General features: G+C 53.2%; 1 long non-coding RNA gene across 1 annotated transcript; it reads left to right on the top strand.

The window, feature by feature from the left end:
- Positions 1 to 199: 199 nt before the first annotated feature.
- Positions 200 to 1,318, top strand: LOC137452002 (uncharacterized). Its single transcript, XR_010989936.1, has 2 exons — positions 200 to 386; positions 496 to 1,318. It is a non-coding gene; the product is annotated as an uncharacterized lncRNA (long non-coding RNA).
- Positions 1,319 to 14,209: the final 12,891 nt, after the last annotated feature.

Here is a 14,209-nt window from a genome sequence, read left to right as displayed (position 1 = left end):
TCCCTAAACAAGCCCTTCCTAGATGCTAAACCTCCTTTCCTAGATGCAAAGCCTTCCTTTCCCTAGGTGCAAAGCCTTCCTTCCCTAGGTGCAAAAACTTCCTTTCCCCTAGGTGCAAAAACTTCCCTTTCCCTAGGTGCAAAAAAGCCCCCAAAGAAACCCTTCCTAGGTGCCAAAACTTTCCTTTCCCTAGGTGCAAAACTTCCTTTCCCTAGGTGCAAAACCTTCCTTTCCCTAGGTGCAAAACCTTCCTTTCCCTAGGTGCAAAGCCTTCCTTTCCCTAGGTGCAAAAAAACCCCAAAGAAACCCTTCCTAGGTGCAAAACCTTCCTTGTCCCTAGGTGCAAAACCTTCCTTTCCCTAGGTGCAAAACCTTCCTTTCCCTAGGTGCAAAGCCTTCTTCGAGCTTCCTCCTAGGTGCAAAAAAACCCCAAAGAAACCCTTCCTAGGTGCAAAACCTTCCTTTCCCTAGGTGCAAAAACCTTCCTTTCCCTAGGTGCGAAACTCCCTAAACAAACCCTTCCTAGATGCTAAACCTCCTTTCCCAGATGCAAAGCTTCCCTTCCTAAAGGCAAAAGCTTCCCTTCCTAAATGCAAAGCCTCCCTGCCACGGGCTGCTTTTTCCAGCAGTAGGAGGATGGCAAGGCTGGGGTGAGGGTGTGGGGCCTGGGTGCTGGTCAGTGGGATTCCTGCTCTAGCCTTCCTGTAGAACCACGTAGCCTTTATGCTGATTTTAGAGGTTATATATCTAGGATATATCTCTGTGTGTGTATAATATATATATATAAATATATGTATATGTTTCCCTTCAGTGAAGGATTGTAGCAATGTACTGAGCCTCTTGTGTTAGGTATTTATTACAGATTTCTGTTTGTGTTTTGTACAGTAGCTGACTGGAAAGGAGAGGTGGGGGGGGGGGGGGAGGGGAAAGAAAAGGTCAGAAAGAAAGAAAGAAGGAAACAGTAAGTTAAGAAACCAAACCAAAACTGGTGTTTTAACATGCTGCTCCCACATCCCCACTCCAAAAAGGGATGTCTCTGCTCGTCCCTTTAACCACTCTGGTTTGTGACTGGTGTCTCCCCCCCCCCCCCCCCTTTCCTGGTACCCTTCCCCAAACCAGGCTGCAGTTGCCAACTGAGCTGTGTAAGCATAACAAACCCAACCCAAATTAAGCTTAGGACTTTCATTGTATGAGGGGAGGGGAAATGTATTTTTTTTTTCCTGGGTTTTAGCCTTTTGTTTGTGTTTGTTCTTAATTCTCAAACCAGTCTGTGACTCTGCCTTCTTCACCCCTTCAATAAAGGATTTCCTGCCTCTTACCTTTTTGTGTCTCTCTGTTTGCCCTTCTCTCGGGCTATGCAATGTGTTTTTAATCCCCATCCCCAGAGCACTACTTTTAAATCTCCAGTTTTCCTAGCTATAAATGAGTGGCTAATTCAATTTTCAGATGCTGAAACCACAACATTAGAGGACAGGACAGGCAAAAACCCAAGGAGCAGAAATTACTCCCCAGAAATTCTGGATCACTGTGGTGGTGTTGGGTTAGTGGTTGGGCTCGATGGTCTTAGAGGTCTTTTCCAACCCAAACAATTCCATTATTCTCTGGTCTCTGTTTTGCAGACTGCTTAGGAGCACCAAGCTCCTCTCTATACATAAAAACCTATAGATGATTGTGAGAGAATTCTGCAGTTTATTAGGAGCCAAAATAGGCTAAAATCAGATAATGGCTTAGTTTGGAAGGGACCTCAGAGATCATCTACTCCAACCTCTCTTCCATGGGCAGGGACACCTCTCAACTAGATTTAGCTGCCCAAAGCCTCATCCAGCCTGGCTTTGAACACCCCCAGGGAGGAGGCATCCACAACTTCCCTGGCAACCTATTCCAGAGTCCTCACCACCCTTGTCCTGAAGAACTTCTTCCTAAGCTCCAGTCTAACTCTACTCTCCCTCAGCTTAAAACCATTCCCCCTTGTCCTGTTGCTAGACACCCTCATGAAAAGCCCCCCTCCAGCCTTCCTGGATGCTGCCTCCTTCACTTAACTATATAATAACCAAAGATAACAGGAACTTGATGCTCTCTCTCTCTCTCTGTCTGTCTGTGATATTGTCCTCAAGCACAGGGTGGCTGAAATATGGCATAGGACAATGAAGACTTTGGAGCTATCCCATTGGAATAATCATGGCTCATCACAAGGTAATCTGGATCTCTTTGCATGGGACAGAGAGGCTGTGCTGCTAAACATCGAATCCTAGAACCACAGAATCATAAAATTCATAGAGTAGTTTGGGTTGGAAGGGACCTTAAAGATCACCTAGCTCCAACCCCCCACCTCTGCCATGGGCAGGGAAATATCACTGGAGAAGAGGAGGCTCAGAGGAGACCTTGTTGCTGTCTATGACTCCCTGAAGGGAGGTTGTAGCCAGGTGGGGGTTGGTCTCTTCTCCCAGGCAACCTGCAACAGAACAAGAGGCCACAGTCTCAAACTGCACCAGGGGAGGCTTAGGCTGGAGGTTAGGAAGAAGTTCTTCCCAGAAAGAGTGATTTGCTATTGGAATGTACTGCCCAGGGAGGGTGGTGGAGTCACCATCACTGGAGGTGTTTAGGAAGAGCCTGGATGAGGCACTTGGTGCCATGGGTTAGTTGATTAGGGTGGTGTCGGGTGATAGGTTGGACTTGATGATCTTGAAGGTCTTTTTCAACCTGGTCTATTCTATTCTATTCTATTCTATTCTATTCTATTCCTATTCTATTCTATTCTATTCTATTCTATTCTATTCTATTCTATTCTACTCTATTCTATTCTACTCTATTCTATTCTATTCTACTCTACTCCACTCTCCATTCTATTCTATTCTACTCTACTCTATTCTACTCTATTCTACTCTACTCTACTCCACTCTACTCTCTATTCTATTCTATTCTACTCTATTCTACTCTATTCTATTCTATTCTATTCTAATCCTGGGTGAAAGCAGAGCCTGATAATGAATAGATTTCTCTTCTCTCCACTGGGGGTTTCCAGCCATTTGATGGAGCTAGAACACGAGGCAGCCATGGGAGGGCAGGGGAAAGGGGTTAAGCCATCGCCGTGGGACGTGTCCACTCTGTTAATGGGCACAGCAAACACATGCCACCCTATTTATAACCAGGGTGGTGACATTCATTTTCGATGACTTCTGCTGGCACTCACACAGCCAGGTCCTGGGCTTCAGCTCATTAAGGCAGGAGCTTGCCCTGGCTTTCCCCCCCACCTTCCTTTCGAGTGGTTTTGTTATCGTTGCTGGGCTGGAGTTGGATAATTGGAATTTCAAGCAATGCCAAAGGTTTGGGGCATATTACTAGGTAGGAGAAAGCCCTTAATTAATCATAGCTGCTTCACCTTCATCATTTAACTTAATATAAAAAAAAAGGGGGGGGGGGGTGGGGGGAGGATGGAACAGTTGGATAAGGGGGAAAAAACCTTCTGGGAGTTATCCTGCCACTGTATCCACAATGGTAGCCTAGAGACAATGGGGACCTGTGGGTAAAGAGATACTTTTCTCCAGTCTCATCAAGGGAAATCATTAAGGTCAATCCTTAGCAGCACTCTGCTGCCCCCCAGTCAGAGGTAATTATGTTTTATCAGTCTATTTCCTCTTGTAAGGCACTTCCAGGGGTGTAAGATGCCACAGGCTTGTTCCTTCATGGGTGAACACCACCAGGCAAATGTTGAAATGGTGGTTTGCTCCTTTGTTCCTAAACCTCCTCCCTCCAAGCTCTCCTGATCCCCATCTTGTTATTGCTGGATAGCTGCTCCCCCTTGTCCTTGTGCTAATGGTGTTTCTTTGATTTACCACCTTTCCTCTCTGCTTGCTTCATACCTCCCATGTCTTTGTAGACAGGACCTGTACCCTCTTCCAGCCTCGTTTTTGCTACACTTCACAAGCAAGCTCTGTAAGCTTAGCTCGTAAAACACCCCTCCACAGCTCTGGGCTGGATTTATTATCCCAGAACAGAAGCAACCAGCAAGATCTCACCAGCATCTGGTGCTCCAGCCACGAATCTGGATGGAAATGTTCCTCCTGACATGCCTCAGGGCAGTAATTAGCACCAGACGTGGGTAGAATTAGATAGTGATTGGACACACTGGTCTGAAAGGTCTGTCATTTCTAACCAAAATGGTGCTGAGATTCTGTGATGTCCCTTTTCTGCCATTACTCTCTGCTCAGCTCATCCATCCTGGTCTTACAACCCCTCTGCTCTTCCCTGTCTGCCTTTCTCCACACAGTAACCAGTTAAATCCTGGTCTGGTTGCTCGAGCTCCTGGGCAATGGCATTTCAAATGTGATGTTGTGATTCAGGGCAGCTCCTCTCCTAAATTACCTGCTCCCGACCTCCCTCTCCTGATAACCCATGGGACTGCACTTGCTGAGGACCAGACAAAGTGCTTCCAGGTCTGGAGGCTACCGATGCCAGGAGAAAAAAAAAAACCACAACAGGGGTTGCCAAAGAGAAGAGAAGAGTCAGCAGGATTGAGCTAAAGCAAATTAACCGAACCCTGGAGACCACAACAGGCAGGAGGATGGAGAGGAGGCAGCTCCTGCACATGGACGATAGAATAAGGAGAAGGTAGCGAGTCCTCGAGGGTGAGAGCAAAGAGGTTTTCTCTCTGGAAGTGCGAGGTCAGGGGAGGGAAAAGGAAGGCTGTGCAGGAAGAGTCACCTAGGATGCATAATGTGCACGGTGCTGGCCGGGAGAGCCCCGGGGGGTCCATGCGCCGGAGCACTGGGTGGATTGGGATGCACGGTGCGTATGGTCCTGAGCTCCGGGGTATGCACCGGATCGCCGAGGGAGGGATTTTAAGTCCCAGGGGTGTATGCACCGAAGCACCAGGAGGATTGGGATGCACGGTGTGCATCTTGCTGATCACCGTTGTCCATACACCGGACCACCGGGGTGGTTGGGATGCACGTTATCCACGATATGCACGATCCTGGGTCCCGCAAGTGTATGCACCGAAGCAGGCCGGGGAACTGGGATGCACGGTGTGCACGGTCCTGAGCCCCGGGGGAGCTGGGATGCACGGTGTGCACGGCCCTGAGCCCCGGGGGAGCTGGGGATGCACGGTGTGCACGGCCCTGAGCCCCGGGGGAGCTGGGATGCACGGTGTGCACGGCCCTGAGCCTCGGGGGGAGCTGGGATGCACGGTGTGCGCGGTCCTGAGCCCCGGGCTATGCACGGAAGCACCGGGGGGGAGCTGGGATGCACGGTGGCACAGCCCTGAGCCCCGGGCTATGCACGGAAGCACCGGGGGAGCTGGGATGCACGGTGGCTCGGCCCCGAGCCCCGGGCTATGCACGGAAGCACCGGGGGAGCTGGGATGCACGGTGGCACAGCCCTGAGCCCCGGGCTATGCACGGAAGCACCGGGGGGAGCTGGGATGCACGGTGGCTCGGCCCCGAGCCCCGGGGCTATGCACGGAAGCACCGGGGGAGCTGGGATGCACGGTGGCACAGCCCTGAGCCCCGGGCTATGCACGGAAGCACCGGGGGGAGCTGGGATGCACGGTGTGCACGGCCCCCGAGCCCCGGGCTATGCACGGAAGCACCGGGGCAGCTGGGGATGCACGGTGGCTCGGCCCCGAGCCCCGGGCCGCATGCACCGGGGGTTCGAATACCCACGCTGAAGAACACCGATCCCTTGCGAGGCTGGCAGGTAGGACCGTGCCCACCCCGGAACGCCCCATCGCGGGCGCTGCCCTCCGCGGGGTGCCCGTTTCGGCCGGTCCCGCCGCTGCGCAGTGCGCATGCGCGCACCCCGCGTTGTGTCTGTGTGTGTTTCTCCCCCTCCCGCCGCCGCCGCCGGCGGGCCCCGCCCCCGCCGCGGTGCATTGTGGGACACAAACAAAGTGCCCGGCCGGGCGGCGCGGCGCGCGGGAGCTCGGACACCCGGGAATTTCCCCCCCTCCCCCTTCCCCTTCCCGGTTTCCCCCCCTTCGCCCCCCCCCCCCCGTCTTTTTTTCCGCCACTTCCGCCACGCCCCTCCCGCGCGCCGCCGCGTGCACGCCGCTCGCGGGGGGGGCTCGCCCGCGGCCCCCCCCCCACCCCCCCTCCTCTCTCCCTCTGCCCGAGGGGGAGGTGGCGGTGGTCTCTTCCTCGGCCTCATCATCATCACCATCATTATCATCATCATCATCCTCCGCCGTTTCCTTCTCCCGGTCCGCCGTGATGGCCCAAGCAGGACCCCCGGCGCGCTCCCAGATAAGAGGGGGGGGGCCCCTCGGCCTCCCGCGCACGCCGGGGCCCAGCCGGCCCCACCGACCGCAGGGTAACGGGAGAGCGCGGCCTGAGGTGACGCTGGAGGCTGGGAGGGGGCTGGGTGTGTATGGTGGCGGTGGGGCCGTTGGCTTCCCCCCCCCACCCCCCTTCCCTTCCCTTCAGGGGGCGGGGCGCCCACCCTGGGGGAGGGCTTTGAGTGCTGCACCCCGCGGGTCCGTCCCCCTTCTTCTCCCCCCCCCCCCGCCGTCCCCGCTGAGCGTGTGTCCCCCCTCCCCTGAGGGACCGTGCCTCCCGGGTGGGTTTCCGGGGCTGCGTTTGTGACGGGGGGTGTGGGGGTTGTTGTCCGCGCATCCCGAGGGAGCTGCGATGCCGCCTGAAGCCCGTTATGGGGGGGGCCGGGTCCCCCGGGTGGGTTCCCGGGGCCAGTGTGGAGGCGTGGGGAGAGGTTTGCCTGCCTTCCCTCCCCGGGGGGTCGTGCCGCCCGTTGTAGGCGATGTTTACGCGCGCCCCGAGGGGAGCTGCGCTGCCGGTTGGAGCCCGTGGGTGCACTCGGCTGTCTGGGGCACACGCAAGCGTGTAGTTTCGAGGCAGGGGAAGAGGAGGAGGGGGGGGAGAGTTGTGTTGTCTCCTGCATCCCAGCGGGATACCTGCTGCCTCCCTTTTCCACTGCGGGCTGATGGGAGGAAAAGCGGGATTCCCAGCAGCTGTTAGGCAAGGCTCGCTGGCCCTTTGTTGTGGCGGTGGTTTTTTTGGTGGTGGTTTTTTTGGTGCGTTGTTTTTTCTCCCCCATGCAACACCCCGTTCTGCTTCTTCCTCCCTGCCCATCTGCCAGGGTCTGCCGTGCCTCTGCTCGCACCCATGGCCACGCATGATGCGAATAGCGTAGCGCTGAGCTGCCAGGAGCTGCTGCCTGGTTTCCTGCTCCCTTTCCATCTATTCGGGGTTATTTTCCTAGATGCAAACACAAACATTGGCAGATGCTGGAGGGAAGGTGGGTCTGGTCTACTTCTTGCTTGCCAAGAGCCTATTGCTTCCTTTCCTACACACAGGGTGAGGGTACCACAGCCTTCCCAGATCCGCTGCGCTTCGTTCCACATGCAGGTCTGCTGGGAAATACCTCCCTGCCTGACCACTGTGGCCTGTTAAATACATCCCCAGGAGGCTTCCTCCTAGCTCAAAAGCTGCAAAATGTGTGTGGGGGGGTATTTTCCTGCCCAAATAGAGATGCAGATACCTTTCACCCAAGCTCTCCTTCATCTCCTGCCCGCTGATGAGGATCGAGTGCCTTTCCTCCTCCATCTCTGTATGCACAGCCCAGGGTTAGCCTACTGCCTGCCCACCAAAAGCTGGTGCGTGCCACATTGTGCTTGTTTGCACACCTCAGGAGAGGCTCAGGGAGCGGTTCACTGGTGGCTTTTGAGCGGCAGACAGGCACTGCTCCTACCCCTTGGCAGGAGAGAAGGCTTTCACTCTTTGTCCTTTCATTTCTTGCATGTTCCCACAGACGCCCAGTGGCAGCTGTCTTGGTGCCTGCCCCCAGCCCGTGGTGTTTCCTTGCTGCACGTGCCACAGAGGTCACCTCTTCTTACCCATTTCTCATTTCTTCCTGCCTGTTACACCTTTCATGACTGAGACTTTCAACCCTTTTCCTTCCTGTGTCCTGCTGACACAGTCAGGTTAAACCTACCTTGGTTTTTTGCTCTGCCTTTTGAGTTTGCTTTGCTGAGAGTCCACCAGAGTCAAAAAGAAGCAGCCTGTGTGCTTCCTAGGGTGTGTGCAGGTCCCACGTTGGAGGCCACTGCTTTAAACTGCCTTTAATCTCTCTTTCCCAGTTGTACACACAATTTGGCCAGCCCAAGATCTATTCTAATGCTTCTAGAAGTCTCTTGCCTTCATTGTTTTCCTCACATGAGGTCCTTGGTTTGCCATCGCCGTGTGAGGAACATCTCAGTTGTGTTTACTCCTGCTTTCTCCCTGTGCTTCTGCCTGACATGAAGCTTTTCCTTTCCCCTTTTTTACCTCTTTATTTTGTTAATCCTTTGGCTGCCAAGCACACTGAGTTTTTTCCTGAGGTGGAGGTCACCTAATTCACCTCCTGAGGTGAATCCTGGTGCCTAGCTGCGTGTTTTCATCAACTAGCTGACGTGTTGTTTATCCTGTGTGGGGTATGCCTGCAGGCCCTGCCTGCTGACACCCTGGTGGGGAACGGCTTTTGGGTCCCAAACTGGCATTCAGGAGGTTTTTGGGGTGATTTGGAGTGTGGTGTGCTTTTCCTCTGCCATCATCGAGGCCTCTTACAGCAGCTTGACGTCTGCATCTAAAGCAGCTCCAAGGTGCCACGCACCTGGGAGACCTTGCCTGGGTTTAAGTGCATCTATTTAAGGAGATGGGGCTGAACAAGGTGTTAACCTGCTGGCTCCCAGCTCTGCCAGTATAAATGCCTCCATTGATGTAAAACTGTTTATACCAGAAAGCAGTTACAATGCTGCAAGTGTCCCTCCCGGGGACTACTTCTATTTAAACAGCTGGGTTTAATCCCAAACTTTAATTGGTGCGAGCACTCCAAGCGGTCCCTTTCCAGAGGAAGGGAATTTCCAGCCCTGCTTTAGCTTCCCCAGGTGGATGCTGTGTGGATGCTGCTGACTGGTCAGGAGGGAGGAGCGTGCTGCCTTTCCCACACTGAAGTTTTGGTGCTGGTTTTGTTGACAGGGTGAGAGAATTCCTCTTGTGACCGGGTGGTTTGGAGTGCTGGGGGGGGTGGGGGGGAGTGTCCTTATGTATTTGTTCTGCAGTACGTAAGAGAAGTAGTCAGGGAGTGAAACTGAATCCTTGCCATGTTTGTTGCAACAGGAGGTTAATCATAAACTCTGGCAACTTTTAAAAGGGGTGGTTTCCTTCTGTGGTGTCCTGCAGCAAATGTCTGCTGTTAGGAGGGTCTGGTCAGCTGTTGGCAGAGAGGATCAAAAGCAAACACCGCTTCCCCCATCCTGTGTGAAGTTAAACAAGCCTCCCAGCGTTCTCTTCAGTTGCATCCTGTGACTTGCTTGAAGGAGGCTTTTCATTTTGGTGTCCTCCTTTGTGGCTGGCCAGAGCTGTGAGGTGAATCAGTGGTGGTGGGACTGACGGGGAGAAAGGTTTGGGTGCTTTGGGCTCGTGTTGCTTGCTCCACCTCTGGTGTTTTGCTGGCGTTGTCTGTGACATCTGGTCAGCTCCTTTTTCAGTGGGCTTGGAGAAGGTGTGTGGGGTGTTCCTGTGAGAAGATCATAGTATCGTAGTATCTGTCAGGGTTGGAAGGGACCACAAGGATCAGCCAGTTCCAACCCCCCGTGCCATGGGCAGGGGACACCCCACACTAGATCAGGCTGGCCACAGCCTCATCCAGCCTGGGCTTAAACACCTCCAGGGACAGGGGCCCCCAACCACCTCCCTGCACAACCCATTCCAGGGCTTTCACCACTCTCATGGGGAAGAACTTCCTCCTCACCTCCAGCCTGAATCTCCCCACCTCCAGCTTCATTCCATTCCCCCCTAGTCCTATCACTACCTGAGATCCTGAGCAAGTCCCTCCCCAGCCTTCTTGTAGCCCCCTTCAGATACTGGAAGGCCACAATGAGGTCACCTGGGAGCCTTCTCTTCTCCAGACTGAACAGCCCCAACTCCTTCAGTCTGTCCTCACAGGAGAGGTGCTCCAGCCCTCTGCTCAGCCTCCTGGCCCTTCTCTGGACACCTTCCAGCACCTCCAGATCCCTCTTGTAATAGGGGCTCCAGAACTGGAGGCAGTACTCCAGGTGGGGGTCTCAGCAGAGCTGAGCAGAGGGGGAGAATCACCTCCCTTGCCCTGCTGGCCACACTTCTCCTGATGCAGCCCAGGATCTGATTGGCTTTCTGGGCTGCAAGGTGCACACTGAGAGCTCCTGTTGAGCTTCTCCTCCCCCAGCACCCCCAAGTCTCTCTCCTCAGGGGCTGCTCTCCAGCCAGTCCCTGCCCTGCTGCTGGGTGTAGCCTCACCCCTTGAAGGCAGGGTTACCCACTAGCTTCAAGGAGAAGACAGTCGCGCCGTGCCAGCAGCGATGCTCTGGCACGTGAGGAGGCAGGAGATGTCCCCTTGACGTAGCAGGGGTTGTCTGTTGACATTCTTCTCTCTCGCCTGCTTATAAGTAGGTTATTCCCTGCTCAAATTATGCAACTGTGCAGACAGCCAGACTTCAGGAATTCCAAATGCTTCAACGTGTCAAGTGCTGACTCCTAAATGCAGTGCTCCGGTTGCAGAGCGCCTGCCTTCACAGTCTGTCGCCTGAAAGATGACATCAGCCTTGGAATCGCGGGGGGCTGGAAAGGGGCAGCCACAAAAGGAACTGCTTGTTCCTTTGAAGAGGAAAAAAAAATATCCCCAGCCTTGGGGGAGGTTGCAGGGAGCAGAGCTGGGTGGGAGATGTTGCCTCTGCCTTGCAGCAGCTTTGTGTTTCGCAGCCGCTCTGAGGCAGGGGGGGAAAAGCAAACCGAAACCATCGATTGGCGTAAGAAGTTGAGGCGCCTGGCTCGTTGCAGCTGCTGCTGCTGCTGCTTTGAAAGGTGCATCTAGATTTAATTAAATAGTTGTATGCTTATTGCTGAGTAAACACAGGGCTCCATTACCCTTAACTTGCCTTGAAGATCAAATTGATTCTTCTAATGGTGTCACTGGATGAAAACAAATCTCTGGTCCCTCGCTTCGTGCGAGGCACCTGAATGAAATGGTGGTGGTAAAGGGGATGAACTGCCAGCCCCATCAAATGGCATTTGTGTGTGCAGGTTGGAAGGAGAGGAATTGGAGAGGCTCAGCATTTCATTTTAGTTCTTACATTCCATTTAATCAAGTTAAGGAAGTGACTCAAACTGTGCATTATTTGTGGATAGCCTGCCTTTAATGTATTCCGCTGTCGAGCCAGGGAATAATTATTTCACATGAACAGGTTGATCAGAGGGATGTGAAGGATGGGATAATAAGGACTGCAAAATGTCTGCTGGGCTCAGCATGTGGGCTGTGACAGTGGCCAGAAGTAAATCATTAGGGGAAAGAGGAAGAGCAGATGTGGACAGCGAGCGCGCTGATCGTTCCTCCACACAGCTACCAGCAGGGAGGGTTTGGAGGTGGCCTGAGCTGGAGGGCTTGTGCTGGCAGATGTATGTGACAGTGCCTGGTGGACCTGTTGCCTAGGGATGTGCCCAGGCCCTTTGAACAGCTTTGACCTGTAGCTTCTGCGCTGTGCTGTGCCGCGGCTCCCACAGCTGGGGCCAAAAGAATTCCTGGAGTTGGGATTATTTATGGGGTGGTTTTTTTTCACCCAACAAATGGTAATTTCATTGAGTGCCTCCTGGCTTTTTTTGTAGTATGAGAAAGAATCAAGTCTCTCTTTCCAGTCACCATCTCATTTGCAATTTTATAGATCTCTCTGTTCTCAGTTTTCTCTCTTCAGTTCCCCCCCCCCCCCCCCCTTTCTCAGTCTATTTAGTGCATCTGCCTCCTCAGGCTGTTCATCCTCCCTTTCTTTATCCCCTTTGAACTCTGCTGCATTGTTTTGAGGTGATCTGACCACATCATTTGTTTGCTTTCCTCAAGGCTGAGTAAGGGGCAGGTTTCTCAGAGCATCCAGAGGCCTTTCTAATAAAGGGACAACTTGTAGCTCGTCTGTGAGAGCATTACAAACACTTGTTGTGTGTAACAGGTGATATTTAAAGCACAAATGAACATAGGAGTTGTAGTGAGAGCTATTTTAGTGAGATACAGAGAAGGAGGTCTTGGGTTATAAATCTAGCTACAGATGGTAGCTGAGAACTGCAGTTTGCATTTGGCTATTACCAAGAGCACTTGGTAACACTCAATTATTGTCCTTGCTACAGTTAAGCCTTTTGGAAGCATGAAGATGCCATGATTTCCTTCCATGAGGGTGGTGGAACACTGGCACAGGTTGCCCAGGGATGTAGTTGAGGTCCCATCTGTGGAGATACTCAAGGTTAAGCTCAGCAAGGCTCTGAGCAACCTGCTCTAGTGGAGGATGCCCCTGCTGATTGCAGAGGGATTGAACTAGATGGCCTTTGGAGGGCCCTTCCAACCCAAACCCTTCTATGGCTCTATTAATGAAGGAGGCCCAAGAGCCCTGGAAATCACTGGGTGGGTTTGGGAATAGCTGATGGGTTAAGGGGCAAGCTGGTCCCACCTGGGCAGATGTTTGCACAGTGTTGCAGCTCTTCAGGCCTGGCAGCTCCTGTAGTTTTCTTTCAGTGTTTTGGGTTGAAGTGGATCAGTGTCCCTGTTAAGAAAGAGCTACCCCAAGGAGTTCCTGTGCAATGTTAGTCAAGATGCTAAAGGCTTGAAAACCTCAGAGCTCTCCTTTTTCCCCAGCCTGAGCTATGGATCTGATTCAGCAGTAAATTTGCAGATGACACCAAGCTGGGGGCAGGAGTTGATCTGCTGGAGGGCAGAGAGGCTCTGCAGAGGGACCTGGACAGGCTGGACAGATGGGCAGGAGATTGAACACATCCAAGTGCCAGGTGCTGCACATTGGCCACAACAACCCCATGCAGTGCTACAGGCTGGGGTCAGAGTGGCTGAGAGCAGCCAGGCAGAGAGGGACCTGGGGGTGCTGGTTGATAGTAGGCTGAACATGAGCCTGCAGTGTGCCCAGGCAGCCAAGAAGGCCAGTGGCATCCTGGCCTGCATCAGGAACAGTGTGGCCAGCAGGAGCAGGGAGGTCATTCTGCCCATGTGCTCTGCAGTGGTTAGGCCACACCTCGAGTCCTGTGTCCAGTTCTGGGCCCCTCAGTTTAGGAAGGAGGTTGACTTGCTGTAACGAGTCCAGAGAAGGGCAACAAAGTTGGTGAGGGGCTTGGAACACAGCCCTGTGAGGAGAGGCTGAGGGAGCTGGGGCTGCTCAGCCTGGAGAAGAGGAGGCTCAGGGGTGACCTTATTGCTCTCTACAACTACCTGAAGGGAGGTTGTAGCCAGGCAGAGGTTGGTCTCTTCTCCCAGGCAGCCAGCACCAGAACAAGAGGACACAGTCTCAGGCTGCGCCAGGGGAGGTTCAGGCTGGAGGTCAGGAGGAAGTTCTATACAGAGTGATTGCCCACTGGAATGGGCTGCCCAGGGAGGTGGTGGAGTCCCCATCACTGGAGGTGTTCAGGAGGAGACTTGACAGGGTGCTTGGTGCCATGGGTTAGTTGCTTAGGTGGTGTTGGATGATAGGTTGGACATGATGATCTTGAAGGTCCCTTCCAACCTGGTCTATTCTATTCTATTCTATTCTATTCTGCCAGTCCAGGCTTGGCTGTGCAAAGGCAGGCAGTTAGAAAGCCTCAGTAGTTCCTGCTCACCTGATAACGTGACTTGTGGGTAAACAGAAGGATTTTGAGCTTTTGGGGGCCCAGAATTGCTCCTTTTAGGCATTTATCTGCATCAGTGAGTCATGAGGAAAATAAAGGGTACACAGAGAGCTCCAAGGGTGATGACACAAGCACATTCCTGCTCTGCTTGAACTTGTTCAGGATTCTTCAGAGCTGCTTCCTTTGGAAAGGTGGCTGCTTGTTTGTGTCTGTGACACCTTGACTAGCTGGCCCCAGTCCAGGCTGTCTGGATCTGCCTTTTCACCCCTTCCAATGCTTAATGTGCATTTCATTAAGGTGTAGCTAATCTGGGATTAGAAAAAAGTAATGAAACAAAAATGAGGGAAGGAAAGCTCTGATCTGTGGTAGCCAACCTGGGCCCTTCCAGCAGCAACTGGGTTGACAGGTAGGCTTTGTGCCCAACTGGTGACAACCAGCACTTAGCCAAATTTGGCTGTGAGAGGCCTGGTGATGGTTGATGTGCTGTTACAGGCTTTTGTTTCTGGAAAATGAGGAGACAGTGACAAAAATTAGAGCCTGGTGCACAATACAGTGGGAGGTGCAGCTTGGGGGTGATAGCAGGGGGGTGAGGG

Source organism: Melanerpes formicivorus, unplaced genomic scaffold (assembly GCF_026170545.1).
Source record: "Melanerpes formicivorus ecotype bairdi unplaced genomic scaffold, bMelFor1.0.p_v2 SCAF_47, whole genome shotgun sequence".
Taxonomy (NCBI): Eukaryota; Metazoa; Chordata; class Aves; order Piciformes; family Picidae; genus Melanerpes; species Melanerpes formicivorus.
Note: the sequence above shows the minus strand (reverse complement) of the source record. Positions and strands in the feature narration are given on the sequence as shown.